The following is a 22,785-nucleotide window of genomic DNA, read 5'->3' as shown; positions in this document are numbered from 1 at the left end:
TTCTCTTTGGGCAAAGCCTAGTTCTAATTGGCCAAGGCTAAAGTTTAGGGGTTTGGCATCAGGCAGAAAATACAAGCATTCAGGATTAATGAAGGGTTTGAAAACGCCGATGACACACTCTCTTTTAAAACGAAACCACATTGAAGAAAAAGAGAGAGAGAGAGTTCTGTGCATTCATTCAAAAAGAAAGTAGGTCTTTAGCCATTCTAAGCTGATCTGTTGGATTTTTTTTTAAAAAAAATCCCTAGTCACTCTAGACTGTGTAAGAAGTCACCGGAGACTTAGGATCAACTTTTCACAGCCAGAAACTTTTTTTTTTTAAAAAAAAATGCAGGATCTACAGCCACTGTTCTCCCCCAGCTCTTAATGCTCTCATTCATCATTTGTATATGGTTTAAAAAAAAAACATTTGCTCAATATTCCATCTTTCCAAACAGCTTACAGGCTGCAGTAAGATCAAAGAATGACATTCTAAGAACAAACCTCCAAATATTACGGGTTCGTAGCATGAAGGGATAATAGAACTCTTGGTTTGCAGATGTAAATCTATAATTTCACAATTTTTAACACTGAGCCTTAGTCGCTGAGTAATGAATAGCCAAGAAAAATGGAATAATGATCAAGCACTATGACACTGAATTGGGAAGATTATTTAGACATAGAAAAACAGAGTCGGAAGGGACCTTGGAGGTCTTCTAGTCCAACCCCATGCTCAAACAGGAAACCCTACACTATTTCAGACAAATGGTTATCCAACCTCTTCTTAAAAACTTCCAGTGTTGGAACATTCACTACTTCTAGAGGCAAGTTGCTCCACTGAAATCCTCATTTGTTAATAACGGCTTCCCCCTAAGTGATCCTACATTGCTGCCTATATTCACACAAACTCCTTGACCTAGCTGGTGGATGAACCCATCTTTTAGGTTCCAACAATGTAATAAACCATCAAGAAAAAAGATGGTATGCGGAAGAAATTAAACCAAAAGCGCATAGAAAAACCAAAACTAACATTAAAGGTGAAGGTCCCCCTTGCACATGCGTGCTAGCCGTTCCTGACTCTAGGGGGCAGTGCTCATCTCCGTTTCAAAGCCGAAGAGCCAGTGCTGTCCGAAGACGCCTCCATGGTCATGTGGCTGGCATGACTCAACACCAAAGGCGCATGGAACGCTGTTACCTTCCCACCAAAGGTGGTTCCTTTTTTTCTACTTGCATTTTTACCTGCTTTCGAACTGCTAGGTTGGCAGAAGCTGGGACAAGTAACAGGAGCTCACTCCATTATGCAGCACTAGGGATTCAAACCACCGAACTGCCGACCCTTCTAGTGGACAAGCTCAGCGCCTTAGCCACTGTAACTAACATTACTAAATCTTAATATGATGTTCTAGTTCAGCTCCGCAATTTCTACTTGACCTGAATAATCTTGTTATGCCAAGCCAGTCATCATTCCTTAGTGTAACAAATCTCATAGGGTTGCTGTAATAAAGGAAAAGGGGAAAAATCTATTTTGACTTTTGTGATCCTTTAAGACAAAAAGCATGTTGTTGTGTAATTAATAAGCTTAGTCATTAGTGCTACTTTGACAGCTTAGCTCATGAATAATGCAAGTAGCTATCCGACCGATGAAGCCATTTTTTTGGAAATGCAGATGTGCCTGCATCCAAATTGCATATTTGCAAACTTGTTAACTTCTTTACTCCCTTATCTGCTCGAGAGAGAGCTAATTCCAAAGCATCCGTTGCATTTAGTGACATTCCTCATTCCATCTCTGCTTCCCCACTTTGCAAATATACATTACGCTAAGCTGTAATATTTGATGGACCACTTTGGTAAACTAGGGTTTCATGCGTTGTGTGAAGCCGATGAATTTGTGATTCAGTAAACTGCAGTTAAAGCAATGGATGCTTAGTATGATCCTAGTCCAAATGCAGATTATTTGGGAAAGGACGCATGTATGGTGCTTCTGTAAATTGGCTACATGCCAAATAGATTAACAGAGCAGGGGAAATGGTGATATGATAATAATAACAAGAATCTGCAATAACCGGCATAACTTTCTAGTGGATTGGTCCTAGACCTGGACCAAATCAGTTTTCTGCAAAAGAACACCCCCACCCATACTCCCTTAGCTCAATTTAATGGGATGCCACTTCTAACCCTCCCTCATAAAAGCAATATCATCAAATTATCCATTTCTCCCTGTCTACAGATCCATCCCCACTACCCCCAAAACAAAATGAGGGAACAAAGTTGGATGTAAGTTTTGTTCCTTTTCTTGGTTGCCTGGTAACAATAAGCATCAGTCTACCCAACCATTCATCATGAACAAACTTTTTTCTGTTGAGGCAGCCGAATGCTCATGGATGCCACTTAATTGGAACAGTTGGCAAAGGGAATAATTGCTCCCCCTTCAAGGTAGGCATTACAAGGCATTCTGCATGGCTAGATGGAAAAAGGTTTCCTCTGTTTAATCCAGCATCCTTTTTTTTTTTTTTTAAAGTGGAGCAATTTTACCAGGAAAGCATCAACATGACCTCAAGGCGTTCGCTCCTGCTGTGTGATCCCAATGCTGTCTAGCAGAGAGAAAGGATGCACCCAAATTCCCTTATCAATTTACACACCTGAACATGTAAAAAGCAGGAAAGAACAGGCGACATCTTACCTTTCACAAATCAGTGCTTTGAGAAGTTAAGTCCCATACGCCCCAACCAAAGGCTAGAAGTCTCGTAGTTGTGTCCGAGGGAATTCAGGAAGGCAGGATAACTTCTGGCCAGCCCTGCTAAGGCTTCTTCTTCACAGCCTCCAGATGTCCTTGCTTTTCTCTGGGGTCACCTTGTTCTTGATTTATTCCCCCTACACCCTCCCCCCTCAAAAAAAACCAAGAAGTTCCTGCTACTGGTGTATCGAATTTTCAGTCGGAAAGCAGCAAAAAGCAGCAGCAGGGTTAATGCTAGAATGAAAGTCGAAATGAATGAAGAAAGGAGGGAGAGAAGTAACAGTCCTTGTTGAGCTGCAACCGGCTCCAGAGAGGCTCCTCCTGTTCTTCTTTAGATACCTCTTGCTCTAGTTGGTGGATTGCTAAGAGGACTGAACTGTCCTATGAAACTTTGAGTCAGGTAGGCAAAGATCCAGGAAAAATAAGGCATGGGCTGGAGTGGCAAGGGGGTGGGGTGGGGGTGGATAGGAGGGAAGGAGGGAGGCAGGAATGGGAGAAAAAGTAGGAGCCAAACCTCTTGGAGGAAGGGAGAAGAAACAGGGAAAGGAAGAAAGCTTTTGAGCAAAAAATGAAAGATTTTTCCCCCCTAAAAAAACCAGGATCATCTGGAGGGGAAACCAGCCAGATTGTACATCACAAGTGGTTGAAAAGGAAGGTGTGAGCCAAGGAATAAGATGCAAAGGACCACGGCTTAATTTAAAAGGGAAAAGAAAAAGCAGCTACATCTAAACCTCAATCTCTCAGCAAGAAGGGATGAGTGAAAAAAGAGAGTGTCTGCAATGCAGTCAATATTACTGCAAGCTGGCTATAAGCTTTTGAAATAAATATTCAGAGCATCCTACATAGGAGGTTGCTGCTCCGATCGGGCAAGTCAAATACAATCCTGGGCTGTATCAACAAGGGCATAGAATCAAAATCACCTGAAGTATTAGTGCCGTTTTATAAAGCCTCAGTAAGGCCACACTTGGAATACTGCATCCAGTTTTGGTCGCCACAAGATGTGGAGACTTTGGAAAAAGTGCAAAGAAGAGCAACTAGGATGATTAAAGGCCTGGGGACCAAAACATATGAAGAACAGTTGGAGGATTTGGGTTTGGCTAGTCTAGAGAAGGGAAGCGAAAGTTAGAATACTTTGGACATGTGATGCGACACTCAAATGACAGCATCCTTCACTTCATCCTCCAGGGAAAGATTGAAGGCAAATGAAGTCCAGGAAGAAGAAGAACATCATGGCTTCAAAACCTAAGGGACTGGTTTGGAGAAAGCCTGGCAGCACTTTTTCATGCAGCTGTTGACAAAAATAGAATTGCCAACATGATCGCCAATGTCTGATGACGGATATGGAAGAAGAAGGAGAAGGAGAAGGAGAAGGAGGAGGAGGAGGAGGAGGAGGAGGAGGAGAAGAAGAAGAAGAAGAAGAAGAAGAAAAGGAAGAGGAAGAGGAAGAGGAAGAGGAGGAGGAGGAGGAGGAGGAGGAGGTGGTGGTGCAGGAGGAGGAGGAGGAGAGGAAGGAGAAGGAGAAGAAGAAGGAGGAGGAGGAGGAGGAGGAGGAGGAGGAGGAGGAGGAGGAGGAGGAGAAGGAGAAGGAGGAGGATGACGAGGAGGAGGTGGTGGTGGAGGAGAAGGAGGTGGAGGAGGAGGTGGAGGTGGAGGAGGATAGGGGGGACATGGCAACAGTATTCCAGTATTTGAGGGGCTGCCCCAAAGAAAAGGAGGTCAACATATCTTCCAAAGCACCAGAAGGGAAGTCAAGAAACAATGGGGAGAAGGAGAGAAACAACCTGGAATTAAGGAGAAACTTCCTAACAGTGAGAACAATTAATCAGTGGAACAGCTTGCCTTCAGAGGTTGTAGGTGCTTCGTGACTGGAGTCTTTTAAGAAAAGACTGGATAGCCACTTGCTTGAAATGGTACAGGGTCTCCTGCTTGATCAAGGGGTTGGACTAGAAGACCTTCAAGGTCCTTTCCAACTCTATTCTGATTGATTGATTAATTGATTAAAGATAGACTAAAGGAAAGCTAGCAGAATTTCTTTTGGTTGGCTTCAAGAGTCTGCTGATGTGGATGGCCTCACTTCTAAGAAACAATTTCTCCCCCAAAAGGATGCCATCTTGTATCCGATTAGGCATCTAGTAATGTGCACATACGAAAGCATGCAAGCATAGAAATAATGTTACCTATGAAGACAATACAATATATCTCATTAAACTAGGGAGGTTTGTAAGCTGTACAGTGGCTGTGCATTTATCCACCAGTATTAATACTGAAAGGGACACAGTGGCTAAGATGCTGAGCTTGTCAATTAGAAAGGTCTGTAAATATCCTTCTTCAACTCCTTAAAGTAATGGGATACTGCAAGGATCATAGTTACCACTGGTTCAATGCTGTCATAAATTTGAATGGTTGCTGGACAGTTGGTAGTCATTAAATGAGGACCACCTATGAAAAGAGAAGGGAAGGGAAGAGAAGAGAAGAAAAGAGAAGAGAAGGGAGGAGAGGGGAGCAGGGGAAGGGTGAGGTGGGGAGAAGGGAAGAGGGAGGGAAAGGGAAGGGAGGAGGGGGAGGAGAGGAGAAGAGAAGGAAAAGAAGAGAAGGGCTGGGAAGAGAGGAAAGGGGAGCTGGGGAGGGGAGTGGTGGGGAGAAGAGAAGAGGGAGGGGAAGGGAAGGGGGAGGAGTGGAATGGAGTGGAGTAGAGTAGAGTAGAGTAGAGTAGAGTAGAGTAGAGTAGAGTTGAGTTGAGTTGAGTTGAGTTGAGTTCTGGGTATTGGTTCCATGTCAGGGCCATCCACACCATACCAAGCATGTTAAAAGGGGGTGGGGCTCTGTACATTTGCAGCCATCATCTGGACTTCTTTTTCCATTCCACCGTAAACAATCCTGCTTACCCATCGTTTCCTTCAGCTCACCTGTCCCATCACCTCAACAGTCATTTCCTAGGTAATTCTCCCTCAAGAGGAAAATGGTAAGCAGGTCTGTCCTTCTATCACTCCATAAGAGGAAGTCATCCGATGGGACCCCCCAAGCCATAAAACAATCAGAAAATGCATTCTGAAACAGGATGACAATGGCGGTTGAAAGAATCCAGAATCCTGTTTCGCAAGGAAATTAAAAATAGTCTAATAGATTCATAACAAATCCTTGTAACGTTTATGGAATTTTCCATGTCAGTTTTCCAAGGTGATGCCAACTTGGCTAGGTTTTTTTTTTACACAACTTTAGGAAGAGTGACAAAGCCTCTAATAGTTCTGAAGCTTATCTGGAATTTTACAGGAGTTGAGGTTCATATATTTTTTTTGGAACTGTTAAAACTAACACAGAGATGTGGATGATGCAATGACAACGGAGAGAGAAGAGGAAGAACATTGATCTTCCTTTCTAAGCGGCGAAGTTTTGAGAAAGGTTGTGTTTTTTTCTTCTTCTGATTTTTTGGGGTGGATGAATTCCATAGATGTGAATTGTGGAGGGAGGGAGGGGGCAGATAAGCCAAAGACTGGAGTGCAGTCTCTCAGTGGCTGCTGACGGGATGCTTAGCTTTGCTTGGTTCAGGGCTGATACACTTCCTAAATATTAGAGTCCCTTGGGCAGAAATGAGCAAGTTGACACCCGTTTCCCTATTTCTGCAGACTTCAGGAACTTCCATCTTGGTGCCATTGAAAATTAGCTCTCAGCAGCACAATTTTGGTCATGTTTTCATTCAATCAAAAATTGTATAGCTGCTTTGTTTCATTTTCCTCTCCCTGAAATGGGGTAAGGAACTGGGGGGTATTTATTCCACCTATTCTGACAACCTCCTGATGTCACCACTGATAGTTTTTGATGCTCACTTTTGATAGACCTCATCTTCATTATTTGGAGTGCACTGAAGAAAAAGGATGGCCCAGATTGCTATCTCCATACATCATTCATATGTGGGCATCCATGTAAAGACCGAAGACCAGCAATCAACTGATCAATTTTTTTTATTACGGCCACAGACCAGGACATGAAAGCATTAAAACCATAATGATGCTAACAAATAAAAATAAAAGGCAGAATAATATATTGCATTTGATGGTGGATGAACAGTGAGCAGTTAAAGTTTGCCTAATTTTGCACACAGCCTAGTAGAATAGCAGAACCCAGGGTGACACATTGACTCAGTGGTTAAGACACTGGGCTCGTTGGCTGGAAAGTCCATATCTGAGACCCCAAGTGCCACATGAGGGGGTGAACTCCCATCCTCGCTCCATCTCCTGCCAACCTAGCCGTTCGAAAACATACAAATGCGAGTAGATAAATAGGGACCACTTTGGTGGGAAGGTAACAGCGCTCGATGATGTCATGCTGGCCATATGATCGCGGAAATATCTCCGGACAACGGCCTTGAAACCGAGATGAGCACTGTCTCCTAGAGTCGGGAACAACTGGCTGAATAACATCTGCAGGGACTCTTTTTACCTTTCCCCATCACAGAATTTGGCCACACTCAAAGAAACCATTTCATACCGATCTGATCACAGTAATTCCGTGTTAAAAAAGATCAGTGTTTCCCAGATGTTTTCTTAGGTAAGGTGTTATAGATGGAGTCCATGAATCCGCGGAGAAGACCAACAAGGGTTTTGGTCCGATTGGATTGGATTCTTCTCAACCTCTTGGGTTGCATGCGCTGGAGTCAAAATTGAAATCTCCATGTCATGATACTTACAACAGATTTATGCTCATATCTGGGACAGATGGATCCGTCTTCGTTAGCCACAGGTGGGTTGGGCCTTCAGGTTGTTAACACCATTTTGTTGTCAGCCAAAAGGTTCTGGGACAATGTGTCTATTTAACCTGCAGTGGTTGGTTGAAAAAGAGACTCCTTCTCATTGCAGGCGGTGTAGACTGGGCCACTTTACATAGCTAGTTATAAACACCCTAAGCTTTCTTTCCCCTTCTCTCCACCCCCCCTCTCCCAAATATTGTGGCTTATTCATCAACTGGCAAAAATAGCAGCAGACATGTCCAAAAAGGACGAGACTGCCTTACAAAGTGAGCTCTATTTAAATGCTATCCCAACCCCAGCTGTCTTTGTAACCCCTTCTGTATCTTTCCAGTTAGTCATCAAACCTGCCAGAAAAAGGATGCATTAAAGCCAACAAGGCTAAGAAACTAAGTTACAAATCAGGAAATCCCCTGTTCCAACTATACTTTTTCTGTGAATGCATTGGGAGGCTACAGGGGAGCCTTTCCAGCCTTCCACTTAGGTAGTTAGCACCAATTGTTACAGGTAGTTCTTGATTTACAACTTTTTGTTGTAAATTCAAAGCTACAATGGAACTGGAAAAAAAGTGACTTACAACCAGCACAGCATTCCAACGTTCTTGGGTCCAAAACGTGAGGTCTTGGGAACCACCATGTAGAATAGAAGAGAATGAAGAGGGAAGGAGAATAGAATAGAATAGAATAACAGAGTTGGAAGGGACATTAGAGATCTTCTAGTCCAACTCCCTGCTCAGGCAGGAAACCATATGCCATTTCAGACAAATGGTTGTTCAATCACTTCTTAAAAACTTCCAGTGTTAGAGCATTCACAACTTCTGGAGGCAAGTTGTTCCACTGATTAATTGTTCTCACTGCCTGGAGATTTTTTTCTTTAATTCTAGGTTTCTTCCCTCCTTGATTAGTTTCCATCCATTGCTTCTTGTCCTGCCCTCGGTTGCAAACATATTCCCATTGCAAGATGTTAAGGAAAGAAGGAGTTTGGGTTTACCAGATTTGAAACCGTATTTCGATGCTTGTTGTTTGGTCTGGCTAAAAGAGTAGGTGAACTTCCAGAATAAGACGTGACTTGATTTAGAAGGTCATGAAGTAAGGTTTGGATGGCACGGTTATTTATGGTACAACAAAGTTAAAGTAAATGTTGATTTTTTTTAAACAACTGTTTTGTTCGACGTGCCATTCTAAGAGGTTGGAATAAATATAAAACAAGGTTCTTCTTTGAGTGTCCCCACCCCACCCCAGGAAGCCTTTTTCAGAAAAGAAATAGTGGACTTATGATAAAATATTTTCGTTTCGGTGATCCAAAATTAATTAATTTTGGTGATCCCTCCCTCAAGTCTAAGGGAGCGTTAGAATCAGAAGGTCATTTCTGCTATTGATTTATATGTTTACAATTGAAAGAAAGATCTAAATTACATAAAAAGAGTTCTGGTTTGACTTCCTTAAAAACAAATTGGAAAGCCTAATGAGTGGTAGCGATGAACATATTATTGCTAAGGTCTTTTTCCAAAAGTTTTCTTCTCCTAAGTAAAAGTAAAGGTTCCCCTCACACATAGGTGCTAGTCGTTCCCGATTCTAGGGGGCGGTGCTCATCTCCGTTTCAAAGCCGAAGAGCCAGCGCTGTCTGAAGACGTCTCCATGGTCACGTGGATAGCATGGCTAAACACCGAAGGCATTAGCCAGAGGTAGGATTTGGCGGTTCTCCGAACCAGCCATAACATAAGACGATTAGGGGACTGGAGGCTAAAACATATGAACAACGGTTGCAGGAACTGGGTATGTCTAGTTTAATGAAAAGAAGGATTAGGGGAGACATGATAGCAGTCTTCCAATATCTCAGGGCTTGCCACAAAGAAGAGGGAGTCAAACTATTCTCCGAAGCACCTGAGGGTAGGACAAGAAGCAATGGGTGGAAACTAATCAAGGAGAGAAGCAACTTAGAACAGGAGAAATTTCCTGACAGTCAGAACAATTTATCAGTGGAACAACTTGCCTCCAGAAGTTGTGAATGCCCCAACACTGGAAGTCTTTAAGAAGATGTTGGATAGCCATTTGTCTGAAACAGTGTAGGGTTTCCTGCCTAGGCAGGGGGTTGGACTAGAAGACCTCCAAGGTCCCTTCCAACTCTGCTATTGTATTGTATCAGGTATAGTTTCTCCTGAACCTGGGTGAATCCGTAGCAGCCCACCCCTGAATCCGTCACAATAACTAAACAAAAGCTACAACATTTTCTTTAGCAAAATGCAGAGCTTTGAGAGTTTGAAAATGCTACACAAACGTTAAATCTGAACTATAATTCTAGCCCCGGAGCTATTACTGGGTAGAATTGACGTTTCCATTAGCATCCCTATTATTTCACTTGGGAAACGCTTGTGTCTTTTTATTAAACATAAAGATCTTTCAGGAAGTAGTAGGGCAACCCACACGCTACAGTGAATACCAACTGCCATTTGGGCAGCTTTGATTGAAAGATGGCACGCTCAGATTCCAAATAAACAAATGTCAGAAACTCTTGATTTGATCCACTTCATTTAAAGGAAACAACCTCAGAGGACACTGTTTTGAGCGGAGTGGCTAGAGACTAAAGAAAACTTCATTTTATTTTTGTTTGCTTGGCTCTGTACACTTATCTCTCTGCTTCCTTCCTGGGTAGCCCGAGCTTTTTTAATCTTTCATCTTTGTAAATCTTTCATCTTTGTAAAACTAAAGACTCACCTGTTTCGATTAGCCGGCTTGGCCCACTCATAGTTTTATCCTACCTCCTGGCAGATATTTTAATTGGGAATTTTATGGGTAACTATTTTAAATTTAATTTTTTGGGGGTATTTTTAGGGATCGTTTTTAAATACTGTTTTTTAATTGCTTTACTTGAAGGTACAGTTGTATATAGCCTCCTCTATTTAAGTATTTAAGTATTTGTATATTTATGTATTCATTTTTATGCATTCCGTTTGTGTTTTAGCCTGACTGTACACCGCCCCGAGTCCCTTCTGGGAGAGGGGGCGGTCTAGAAATATGAAATAAAGTAAAGTAAAGTAAACTAAAGGATCTGGAAGCTTTATCTGAGAAATGCTTGAGTTGCCGGCGTAACCACTGGCTGCATTCATGCAACATCCAATATCGCCCGATTGTTGGATTTACCCATTTTCTGGATTGGCACAATACGTTGTGTCTCGAAAGAATCGTATAGGTTGGGTTCAAACAACACCTTAAGCCACAAAGAAGCTAAGCAGAATTAATACTCTCTATGGTTAGTGTCTCTCATTTATGCCACGTAGGTGGATACAGCCATTGTTTCAAAAATGAGAACAAGAGAGTAAAGTTTTATATAAAATGCACACATCCCAATGTTTGCCCAATGGCAATCTTAGAAATAAAGATGTAGCTACAAGTTACATTATTAATTTCACATCATTAATTCCCTTCCAAGATATAACTGAATAATGGATATATACAGTATGGATATATACAGTATCTGTGTATGTTTGTGTGTGTGTGTGTGTGTGTGTGTGTGTGTGTATTTTGCTTTATTCAAAAGTTTTTTTCTCTCTCTCCTCCTTCTCCTTCTCCTCCTCCTTTCTTCTTTCTTCTTTTTTCTTTCTTCTTGCGTCAAAGGAGATACAAAGTTCTTCTCCCATTCCCCTCCAAAAAGATTCTTATTCATGAAGTGCTAGTATTTTGTTTTCTATTGATGCTTTCATTTCCTTTAAACTCTGGAACAAGACAGTATGTACCAAAGAAGATACCTTGGATGGATAAGGTTAGCTTGCATTACTTTACCTAGTTTAAAATGCTTCCATCTCACTCCAGCTCCAGCATCGCCTCTATTCTCTAGCTGCCCATCCCTTGCATTTTAACTTCTCTGCTAATCACAGGGCTGAAAATGCAGCACAAATTTTAAAAAAAGCGAAGGTGTTAATATGGACAAACAAATGAAAATTGAATGAATTGTCTGTTCCTTCTGATGCTCCATGAAACTGGGCAATGGAAGAATGTTGCGACTATTGTATGGGTGAATACAGAATGTCTCCCGTGTTGATTTTTCTGCCAGAATTTTGTGAGTTCAGCTCTTGACAAATAATGCTCTGTTGACCTTGCAGATGGACAGAGGGAATACCTCAGGTGATTGACAGTTGCTGTGCTCTGGGTTCCCACGAATGTTTCATGGCAATGCTTGTTCTCATGAAATGCTTCTCTTTTCCTCTGCAAAGGTAAAAGCTGGGGGAGGCCTGAAACACAGACCATTGTTCTCATGATTCAGACGTTCCCATCTTGCCCCATTCACTCTTAAGCAGCCTTTGCACAACATGGTGAATAGATTAGAATAGAATAGAATTGGCCAACTGGGATTGGACACACAAGGAATTTGTCTCCGTGGCATAAGCTCTCAGTGTACATACAAGCAACAATGAGACAAATCGTGATCGTAATCATAAAAGGCTTTCATCATAAATCATAAACTACAACACTCAGCGATAGTCATAGGATACTAAATAAGCAATCAACACAAATCATATTAGGATACTAAATAAAACAATGCAAATCATAAGATGCAAGGAACAAAGTTATAGTCATAAGAAGATAAGGATCGTTCCCGTCTTTAGCGGGCCGTGCTCATCTCCATTTCAGGGCCAAAGAGCCAGCGCTGTCCGAAGACATCTCCGTGGTCATGGGGCCGGCATGACTAAATGCCAAAGGAGCACAGAACACTGTTACCTTCCCATCAAAGTGGTCCCTATTGTTTTACTTGCATTTTTACATACGTTCAAACTGCTAGGTTGGCAGAAGCTGGGAGAAGTAATGGGAGCTTACTCTATTACGCGTTGCTAGGGATTTGAACCACTGAACTGCCAACCTATCTGATTGACAAGCTCAGCGTCTTAGCCACTGAGCCATTGTGTCCCATACTTATGAACCTAATATAAGCCTAATCATGATGAAAGAAGACTTTTCTTTTAAATCTGAGTTGATTTGGTAGTATGAAATGTACAGAGAGAAAGAGAAAGAAAGACAGGACACACTTGTTAGAGGTCCTATTTTAAAATAAATGGCAAGGTAAACATTTTCCAACTAATATTCTCTTACTCCATAAATGATTGCCCCAGAACATTGGTCCCTGCTTTTAAAGCCATATTTTTTGATCGAAGGGTTTAATCCCAAATATGAATCGAAATTCAGGGAAAATATTGCAGGTTCTGTTATTCGAAACCAAGAAGATGAACTGAGGGCAAAGAAGTGAACATGGAATTAGCAAATAAGATGATGGGTGAACTTTGATTTAAGAATCCACTTGTTGACTTGTTTGTTTTCCAAATAAAGATCCTGTTCAAAATCGCTGCAAACCTCATGCCGTTATTTCTGTTTTTCTGACATGCTATTTGGGAACAGTAATGATGTAAGTAATGGGATATACCCTCCCTTCTCCCCAGAACCACAGTTTCCTTTAATATATTTTATGTATTAAAAAATAGGCACATCGGAAACAAGAAAAAAGAAAGGAGGGGAAGGAAATATCTTTCATCAATCTGGGATTATTTATGTTTACAGAGGTGGGGTTTGCCAACTGTTTTTCAAGGCTTAGACTTAGAAGACAGAATAACTTTATTGTCACTTTGAATGTCCACTAATAGCCATACATTAAAATGAAATGTCATTGCATACAGCTCTCAAAGGCTCTCCACCTCTAATATACACTACATAAACATGACAAAACAAACAAACAAACAAACAGACAAACAGACAAACAAACAAACAAACAAACACATGAAGCATTCCAAGATCATCTCTCTACTGGTTTTCATAGCTTCTTCCAGCCATTGCTGAAATGATACGAAGCTTATCCTTATTGATATTGATTTATTTATTAAATTTATATGCCCCCCCCCCCCGACTTCTCCTTTTTAGGCAACTCTGGGTCGCTAAATCATGGTTCCTTTTATCGCAATGAAGGTCTAACAATTCTTGAAGATGCTGTCAAGTTGCGAGTGGAGAAATGGGAGATGACAACCTGGAGTAAGTTATCAATTGGAAGCCGAAGAAAAGAATTCGCACCAAATCAGACTGGGATAAAATGGATTGGAAGACTGGAAGCCTCCCATCGCAGTTTTTCCAGGGAAAAAAAAAGTATAAAATACCATTGTGGGAACCTATATAGAAACATTGGGATACATGCCCTGCCGATACCACATCCATGTTATTGATACGTATTAAGTTCTGCCAATATTATAACCAGGGGTTCGCTGCTGGGGGTTCGCAGGGGTTCGGGAGAACCTCAAGCTAAGATTCTGTTCAGTTTGGAGAACCCCCAAATCCCACCTGGCTGGCCCCGCTCACCCCACCCTGCCCCTCCTAGGAGTCCCCATGCAGCCCGTTTTGGATCCAGGTAAGTGGAGAGCGCGCATAGAGGCTTGGGGAGGGCGAAAAATACCCCTAAGTTCAGGAAGGCCAAAAATGGGCCCCTTTCTGGCCTCCAGAACCTGGGGAGGCTGTTTTCACTCTCCCGGAGACTCAAGGAAAACCTCCAGAGCCCAGGGAGGGCAAAAACGGAGGGTGACTAGGCCACACCCAGCATGGCCATGCCCACCCAGCAACCAGGCAGAGAACCCCTTGCTAAAATGTTTGAAGCCCACCTCTGACGATAACCATATCATTGATACAAATTGAGCTACAGCGTATTTGCCTAAATAAATGCGGAATGTCAGTTTACTCATATACACCAGTTCCGGTGTCCTTTTTCCAGGCTTAGTCGTTATATATTTTCATAAATTTGAAAGAAGATTCCATCCCTCTCGTCATTTGTTAAATTAGCTTACTGAGATGATCTCTAAGGAACTCCTGTGGTTCAGGACATTTCCAGACTACGAGATGGCGAGAAATAGAGGTTAGGTTTATTCTTAGACTTTCCTTTGGTTTAACTGCACTCTTTTTTTTTTTGAAGGAACCTGTGCTCCTCTTTTCCAAACTTTAAAATAGTTTTAAAAAATTATTTCCAAATGCTAGGATTGCAAGAACATTTTTTCCCATAGAAGGTGGGGTATGAGCGTGTGTAAAACCAACCAGAAAATTAAGGGGTGTCTGGGGTGTTCACGGAAGGGTAGCACCTATAGTGTAGGGGCATGTTGTGTCCTTTGAGGGCAGCTCATTTTAGGGCATCTTTTAGGGCAGCTCCTCCACCTTTGGTCCCTACCTGTCACTCAGCTCTCACCTGTGGCTCCTAGTAGCTGTAGCATGTGTAGCAGCCACACCCCGGGCAACAGCTTCAACCGGTTGGCCAAACCAGGTTGAGAGTAGCCGTTGGGTCGTTGACCTTTGGTGAGATAGGGACTTGTCTATCCTGAGCATGTGAAGACAGATTCCGGGGGATCGAGTGGATGAAACCTACTAGAATAGGACGGCGGTCATGAAGGCGGTCTCTGCAAGCGATGTGGTACGCTAAGAGCACGGCAAGACACGGAAGACACCCTGGTCAACCCTTGCGCCCAGCCCATCTCCAACTGTCTCGACTCTTGTCCTGCTACTGGAGCAAGATGGAATCTGGGAAGAGAGAGTGAGGCTGACTCTGCGCACCTCTCCCTCACTCGAGTCCAATTCACGCGCAAGTCTTGACATCCCCCCCAATTAGATGTCAAGATCCTCTTCGAACAGGATGGGTGAAATCAGAAAATTAAACATAAAAAAAAAAAAAACCAAGACACCAATGCCTTTAGGTGTATTTTACTGTTACCTTGTTCTTATGAGCCAGCCATCATTTTTAAGCTCGTAAAGCGATTTATTTGGCACTCTCAAGTGGCTTACAGCCCAAGATAAAATGATATTAACGACCACCAGCAATCATAAGCAACAACAATATAGCAGAACACATATAATAGAAAAAAAGATGTCAAATGATGGATTTAGGGAGGAGAGAGTCAACGTGTGTCGTCTCTATTAAAATACAGGTTGGTTCTTTTCCCACAGAGGGATTTTCAGGCAATTTTCTCAATATGGACATGTGTGTATCTTTCTAGTTTCTAAAAGTCATAGGATATGCTTCTATATCAGTGACGGCGAAGCTTTTCGGGGCCGAGTGCCCAAACTGGAACATGCGTGCATGCATGTGCATCAGAGCAACAGAAACCCCCAAACAGCTGGCAGGTGTGCACATGCCTGGTTTTTGCCCATTTTTGCCCATTTTTCAGGCCATTTTCAGGCAGTTTTTCAGGCTGTTTTTCAAGCCATTTTCAGACCATTTTAGGCCACTTTCTAGCTGTTTTCTGGGCTGTTTTCAGGTTTTTTTTGTCTTAGCTGTTTTCAGGCTGTTTTGAGGCCATTTCCAGACCATTTTCCAGGCTGTTTTTGGCCTAAAAACAGTCCAAAAAACAGCCTGAAAATGGCCTGAAAAACAGCCTGGATTTCAAGCTGTTTTCTAGCAATTGTTAAGACCAGCCAGTGTGTGCACTGGAAACCAGAAGAGCAGTGTGCCCACAGAGAGGGCTCTGCGTGCCACTTCTGGCACGCGTACCATACATTTGCCATCACGGTTCTATATTGTAGGTTTCTTGAAGGTCTTTATGCAGAAAATGGACATCATCTAGTCATTTCTCCACTAGTGAATTACAGGGTTTTTGAGAGACATCCAGCATTGTTATGCCCAAAGTATTTATTTATTTGCTTTTGTCTCTTTTCACATGACAGCTCAGTGGTTAAAGATGCTGAGCTTGTCAGCTGGAAAGCTTGACAGTCTGCATTCGAGACTCGAGTCCCGTACGACAGGGTGAGCTTCTATTCCTGCCTCAGCTCCTGCTCACCTAGCAGTTTGAAAACATGCACATGTGAGTAGATAAATAGGTACCACTTCAGTAGGAAGGTAACAGCATTCTGTGCATCGTCATGCTGACCTCATGAGCACAGAAATGTCTTCGGGCAATGCTGGCTCCCTTGGCCAAGAAACAGAGAGGAGCACCGCATCCTAGAGACAACTGAACAGAAAAACATCTTTTCCTTTATCTTAGTCTATATAATGTGCCAGCAATTTGGAACAATAAAAACAAATGTAAACCATGATATTCATTATAAAGCCTTTATATCAGTGCAGTGATGTTTGGGTGATGGTGAGAAGAGGCTGTAAGTCACAAGAGGATAAATGGTTTCTACTTAGAATATCTATATTCTAACTTTCTGGCATCACCAGTATTGAATTGGTCAAAGATTAAGCAAACTGTGGCCTTTTGGGGATCAATGAGTTATCACTCTTAGCTCTCAGACCTGGACAAGTATGACTGATATTCAAACTGAACTTCATCAGTATTTACAGAGTCAAACCTTGCCATGCCCTGGTTTAAAGGACTACAAGCCTTCTTTTGATTGCGATCCTAAAAACATGTTCGAATGACTGATAGCACCAGTTCCCTCCATCTCCTTTTGCTTCTGCAAAGATTGGTCTGATGAAGCTGCCCTAGAAGTGTTATTCTTAGCACTGGACATGGCGATCTCTGGGTCAATATTTGTGAACAGGGATGGGCCGTCCTAACTGCTAGTGCTTATACAAATGAACCGCTCCAGGAGAATTCTGGAGATGCTGAATCATCAGCTGGGAGCTTAGAAAAGAGTATCTAGTCTCACCCCCCCTCATCCCTGCCCTAAAAATGCCACCCTAACCACTACTCCATGTAGGTCAGCTAAGGTCATCCTAGGTGTCCACTGTTGCAAAGCAAACAGATGGACCACATGGAACTACTGTGTCATGATTTATAAGGGTAGGTGAGCATTCCAAATGGATTGGTGGAATTTAAATATAAATACAGTCCTTTTTAGGGGTACAGTGGCTCAGTGGCTAAGATGCTGAGCTTGTCAATCAGAAAGGTTGGCAGTTCGGTGGTTCAAATCCCTAGGGCCATGTAACGGAGTGAGCTCCCGTTATTGTCCCAGCTTTGCCAATCTTAGCATTTTGTCCAAATCTATAAAATTTGGATGAGTCGTCCTTTCTGTTGGTGATAACCAATTCGGAATTTTCACATAGTGTTTTTTTTTTTTTTGAGCCATTTTTGCAATAACGCTCTTCTAATTAAATGATTTTGAAAGTGTTTGTGTGTTTTATTTTTATCATCCCATAGGAAGGTGTGCCAGCCTGCTTGCAAATCACGGCCTTCCAAAGTCAAAATTCTTTTATTCTTTAGCTCTATCCAATCCTTCACCCATGTTATTGATACTGCCGATGCGTATAGATCCCAATTTGGTAATGCTAAACCTCCCAACCGAGCAGTTCTAAAGCACGTAAAAAATGCAAGTAGAAAAATAGGAACCACCTTTGGTGGGAAGATAATAGCGTTCCGTGCGCCTTCGGTGTTTAGTCATGCCGGCCACATGATCAAGGAGACGTCTTCAGACAGCGCTGGCTCTTTGGCTTTGAAGCAGAGATGAGCACCGCCCCCTAGAGTTGGAAACAACTAACACATATGTGCAAGGGGAACCTTTACCTTTATCTTGACCTTTACAGTCCCCTTTTAAGGGGAGGATTGAGGCAGCATGAATTGTGTACCTGTTCAGCCAACTGTTTGGGTGCCAAGTGCAGGTAGTCCTTGCCTTACAACTGAGCCATTTTTTTTGTTGGTCCGTGAGATATTTGTTAAATTAATTTTGCCCCATTTTACAACCTTTCTTGCCTCGGTTGTTAAGTGAATCAGTGCAGCTGATCACTTGGCAACCCAGTTGTTAAGTAAATCTACCTTCCCCATTGACGTAGCTTGTCAGTAGGTCGCGAAGGGGGATCATGTGATCTTGGGACACAAGAACGGTCATAAATATGAACCAGCTGCCAAACATCTGAACTTGGAAAGGTTGTAACGGTGAAAAAAGGTCACAAGTCACTTTTTTCCAGTGCCGTTGTAACTTTGAATGGTCCCTGCAAAAGGCATCAAGAGTTGTTAACCTTTTTATAAGGTTTGGGATTTGTTTTATCAATGGTTAGATAAACAATCATGGTAACGGAAAATATTGAAGAATTTTTTTATATTTTAAGAATAATAGAATGATACATGTGATACTATAAGGGTTTAGCATTGTTAAACAGATTAGAATGATGTAATGGAATGATGTTGTATGCATGAATTCAATATTTAGAATATTCTATTTAAAATTAAGGAAGAATAAATTATAGTTGAAGACTTGATATATAACGATAAGGTACTTATGTTTCTCTATTGAACAATTTGTGATTTGATATATTCTGAAGGGGAGAACAATCTACCAATGCAATCCACCAATTTGCCTTCAGAAGCTGTGGGGGCTTCATCACTAGTGACTTTCAAGAAGAGATTGGATTGCCATTTGTCAGAAATGGTGTAGGGTCTCCTGCTTGGGTGGGAGGGTTGGACTTGATGACCTACAAGGTCCCTTCCAACTCTGTTAATCTGTAATCTGTAATGACCACGTTTCTGTGGATCTGTAAAATAATCTTGGAATCTTACAGGTTAATCAGTACGATATAAAGAGCTACAAAATGAATAAAGTCAATCAAATGGCAGAAATGTTCCAGAACTTCAGCACAGCTCTGTCCTAGCCCTTCCTTAAAAATGGCAAAAGATTGAACCTTGGGTCCATTGGCTTGGAGAACACCAGATTTGTGGTTATAAAAAACCACAAATATTGTGGTTTTGCAAAAATCCACAGGAGGCTGGGGACACAATGCATCTTGGCTCTTTCTTTTGGCCCCATCCCTCAAGATCTGTCAACAGAAAGGACTCCAGTATGTCGATTTTCTTTTTGAAAAAAACTTCCCTTCATTTACAGAGGAAAACTATTTCACACCTCATTATAATAACTGAACATAGTATACAAAAAAAAAATGGCCTTACTGGAAATGTTAAAGAAGAAACAAGGGAAGCTCTGTCTTTTAATTGCAGCAATTTGTTGAAAGCCTCCAGACTGCAAGTGATGGAATAGGACAATATGAAGGTTTACGCTGTAAGAAAGAGCTCCTTCAGAAGCAAGGCAGGACTTCCAGGTGTTGGGAGAAATTGGCCAGAATGGACCACAGTATATTTTTCCAGGTTTACTGAATGGCATTTGTCAAGGTGACTCCTCCGTCATGTTGATGTGAGAATAACAAAACTGGTTTGGGGGAAATATTGGACCACAAAACAAGGCATTTCACATTATGGTAGGCCCCTTTCCTTCATATATGACTCACTATAAGGTATATGATTCACTATAATGTCACCGGCATTCCCTATGACTCCATTCACAAAAAATGCTAGGCTGGGTCAGTTGAAGATTTATTCAGTTTTGGTCGCCAAAATGTAGAAAAGATGTGGAGACTCTAGAAAGAGTGCAGAGAAGAGCAGCAAAGATGATTAGGGGACTGGAGGCTAAAACATATGAAGAACGGTTGCAGGAACTGGGTATGTCTAGTTTAATAGAAAGAAGGACTAGAGGAGATATGATAGCAGTCTTCCAATATCTCAGGGGTTGCCCCAAAGAAGAGGGAGTCAAGCTATTCTCCAAAGCACTTGAAGGCAGGACTAGAAGAAATGGGTGGAAACTAATCAAGGAGAGAAGCAGAACTAAGGAGAAATTTCCTGACAGTTAGAACAATTAATCAGTGGAACAACTTGCCTCCGGAATTTGTGAATGCTCCAACACTGGAAGTTTTGGATAACCATTTATCTGAAGTGGTGTAGGGTTTCCTGCCTGAGCAGGGGGTTGGACTAGAAGACCTTCCAACTCTGTTATTCTAAATTATTTCTAAATTATTTCAGATCCACTCAGGCAACATAACAAAGTGATTAATGGTAACTCTGACTAGAGGTAGGGTTATTTTGTTCGTGATGGCAGACCAAATCCCTCAAAGGTGGGGGTTGGCATGTTTCTTTGATAGTGGTAGGCCAGTGCCTCCACCCTAGAGCTAAGAGAGAGTGACTAGCCCAAGGTTGTCTTGTTGGCTTTGTGTCTAAGTCAAGATTAATGTCAGGGTTCCAAGTAACACTCCCGACAGAATCAAAACTCCGAAGCAGGCATCTTCGTCAAGGCATGAATTTATTAGAGATGTCACATTGGCACTTCTGGGAAACCCGAATCTGAAAGCTCAAGGGTTTTCCCCACCCAAAGTAAAGTCAAAGTTCCTTCCCCTCCATCCACATGTGCATCACATGGTCCAATTAGGTCACTGTCCCAACTTTGGTTGACCTCCAGTCACGCCTCCCCAGGTGCAGGCTGAACAACCTTGACTCCCAAGGGAAAAATGTTATGATTACACACCCCACATTATCTTCACCTCCCCCCTCCCATTCCCACAGTTTGCCATCCACCTTGCAACAACTGGTTCAGCTAACCAGATGCAAAATTAACATCTGGTTAGTCCGAACTGGTACGAACTGGCTGAATCCCACCCCTGCAACTAGGACTGATGTTTTCCTGGCTTCTAGCCTGGTGCCTTAACCCAACACCAGGGGTGGGCACTGTGGCCCCTTTACAACCTGTGGACTTCAACTCCCAGAATTCCTGAGCCAGCCATAGAGGTCCAGAGGTCATAAAGGAGCCATAGATACTCCCCTTACTCTATACCAGGGGTGTCCAAACTTGGGAACTTTAAGACTTGTGGACTTCAACTCCCAGAATTCCCCAGCCAGCATGGCTGGCTGGGGAATTCTGGGAGTTGAAGTCCACAAGTCTTAAAGTTCCCAAGTTTGGACACCCCTGCTCTATACCAAAAAGGTTCTCAACAAGGGCATTATTTCCTATTAATTTGCTCTGAAAAATAAACCTAAACTAAATCTATAAATTGCCTCTTTCCAGTGGCTCACTTAGAACACAGAACAAATATTTGCAACTCCTTAGATCAATCCAGAAACCCCATCCTTTCCTACTTGTATGGCATTATTCTTTATCCGCTGTAGCCCTTGGAGCCAAAGCACTCAAAGGTCTGACCGAAGGTTCACCAGAGGTTGCTTGTTCCAGCATGTAGCTATCTAGCTGCTCTGGTTAGCCACAACTTCAGAGGTGGAAGCATTCATCATGAGCTTGGCTGGAACAGAGGTGTCTTCTCTTGTATCTTTTAAACAGTTTTAGTCAACTGGGTGACATCTCAATGAGTTTGGTCATAACTTCAAAGCCTCCAGGCCAATATCATCAAGTACAGTATATGTGTTCCAAAGGTGCTTTCTTTCAAAAGGCAACTGGACTTTCTAATTTTGCTTGAAGACGTTTCATCCAAGAAGTTTCTTCTGTTCTGACTGAATGGTGGAGAATGGAAGAATTTATATTCCTTGTAGTCACTTTATTTATTTATTTATTAGTACAAGGTAGCAGGTATAAGTATGATAATGGATATAAACAAAGGAAAATGAATACAAATAAATGGGGACAGTAGGACAGGGACGTTAGGCACGTTGGTGCGCTTATGCACGCCCCCTTTATGGACCTCTTAGGAATGGGGTGAGGTCCACACGGTAGACAGTTTACGGTTGAAGCTGTGATGGTTTAAGGCTGTAACAATGCAGTCGGGTAGAGCATTCCAGGAGTTGACCACTCTGTTGCTGTTCTGCAATCGAATTTGGAGTGGTATAGATTGTTTGTCTGTGTGTTATTGCAGTTGAAGCTGAAGTAGTCGTTGACAGGTAGGACGTTGTAGCAGACAATTTTATGTACTATGCTTAGATCTTAGATTTGTCATTAGCAATCTTTCTGTCGTTGAGGCCACTTGGAGGTTCAGTGCCCTCAGGGTCACCTGAATCCTGTAGTCTGCAATTTTTTTTGGAATCTGTTCATACTTCTGCACCATTCAAAGGGTTTAGAAACCTGCTCAAGGCTAATTTCAAGCAAAGTGCCTTCACAAAGTCCTTTGCTTGAGGGCTTCCTTGAATCACAGGCTGGCCTTGAATAAGCCTCAAAGAGGCCTGACAATGGAAGCAAAAAAAACAAGGACGTTATACTTTTTAATTTATTTAAAATGCAGTGTGATCATTGATAAAGTAAGAGGAGAATGTGCTCTCAGAATCTATAGGTAACGTACACACCATGGATAAGGTCTGCATTTCTTAGGTGTACCCCACACCTGGATTGCAAAAAAAAAAAAAATCCAAAATATTGGGTGATCCAAGCTGTACTTCTTGCATTCCTTGGTATGCCAAACAAACAAACAAGCAAAAATGTAATTAAAGTGCAACTTGATATCCTGGTTCATGCAACTCACTAAGACAATGTAGCTGAATTTCATAGTACAGTGAATTACAGATTTCAGCCTAGTCTAATATGAACAAATTCAGTATCTGTTTCTTTATAATAAATCACAAATTCCCCTAACCCGCAAAACTTTAACCCTAGGCTGTCTACTGTTGACCTCACCCCATTCCTAAGAG

General features: G+C 42.1%; 1 protein-coding gene across 3 annotated transcripts in view; it reads right to left on the bottom strand.

Moving 5' to 3' along the window:
* The window catches only part of ACAN (aggrecan), a 77,236-nt gene extending 74,154 nt beyond the window's left edge, over positions 1-3,082 (bottom strand). For all 3 annotated transcript variants that reach the window (XM_081964549.1, XM_081964551.1, XM_081964550.1), the window contains exon 1: positions 2,660-3,082. The gene's annotated coding sequence lies outside the window, so the exon portion shown is untranslated. The remainder of the gene's footprint in view (positions 1-2,659) is intronic.
* Positions 3,083-22,785: the final 19,703 nt, after the last annotated feature.

Source organism: Natrix helvetica (genome assembly GCF_964273705.1).
Source record: "Natrix helvetica genome assembly, chromosome: 12".
Classification (NCBI taxonomy): Eukaryota; Metazoa; Chordata; class Lepidosauria; order Squamata; family Natricidae; genus Natrix; species Natrix helvetica.
The sequence above is the reverse complement of the archived record's forward strand: the minus strand, read 5'-3'. Positions and strand labels throughout refer to the sequence as shown.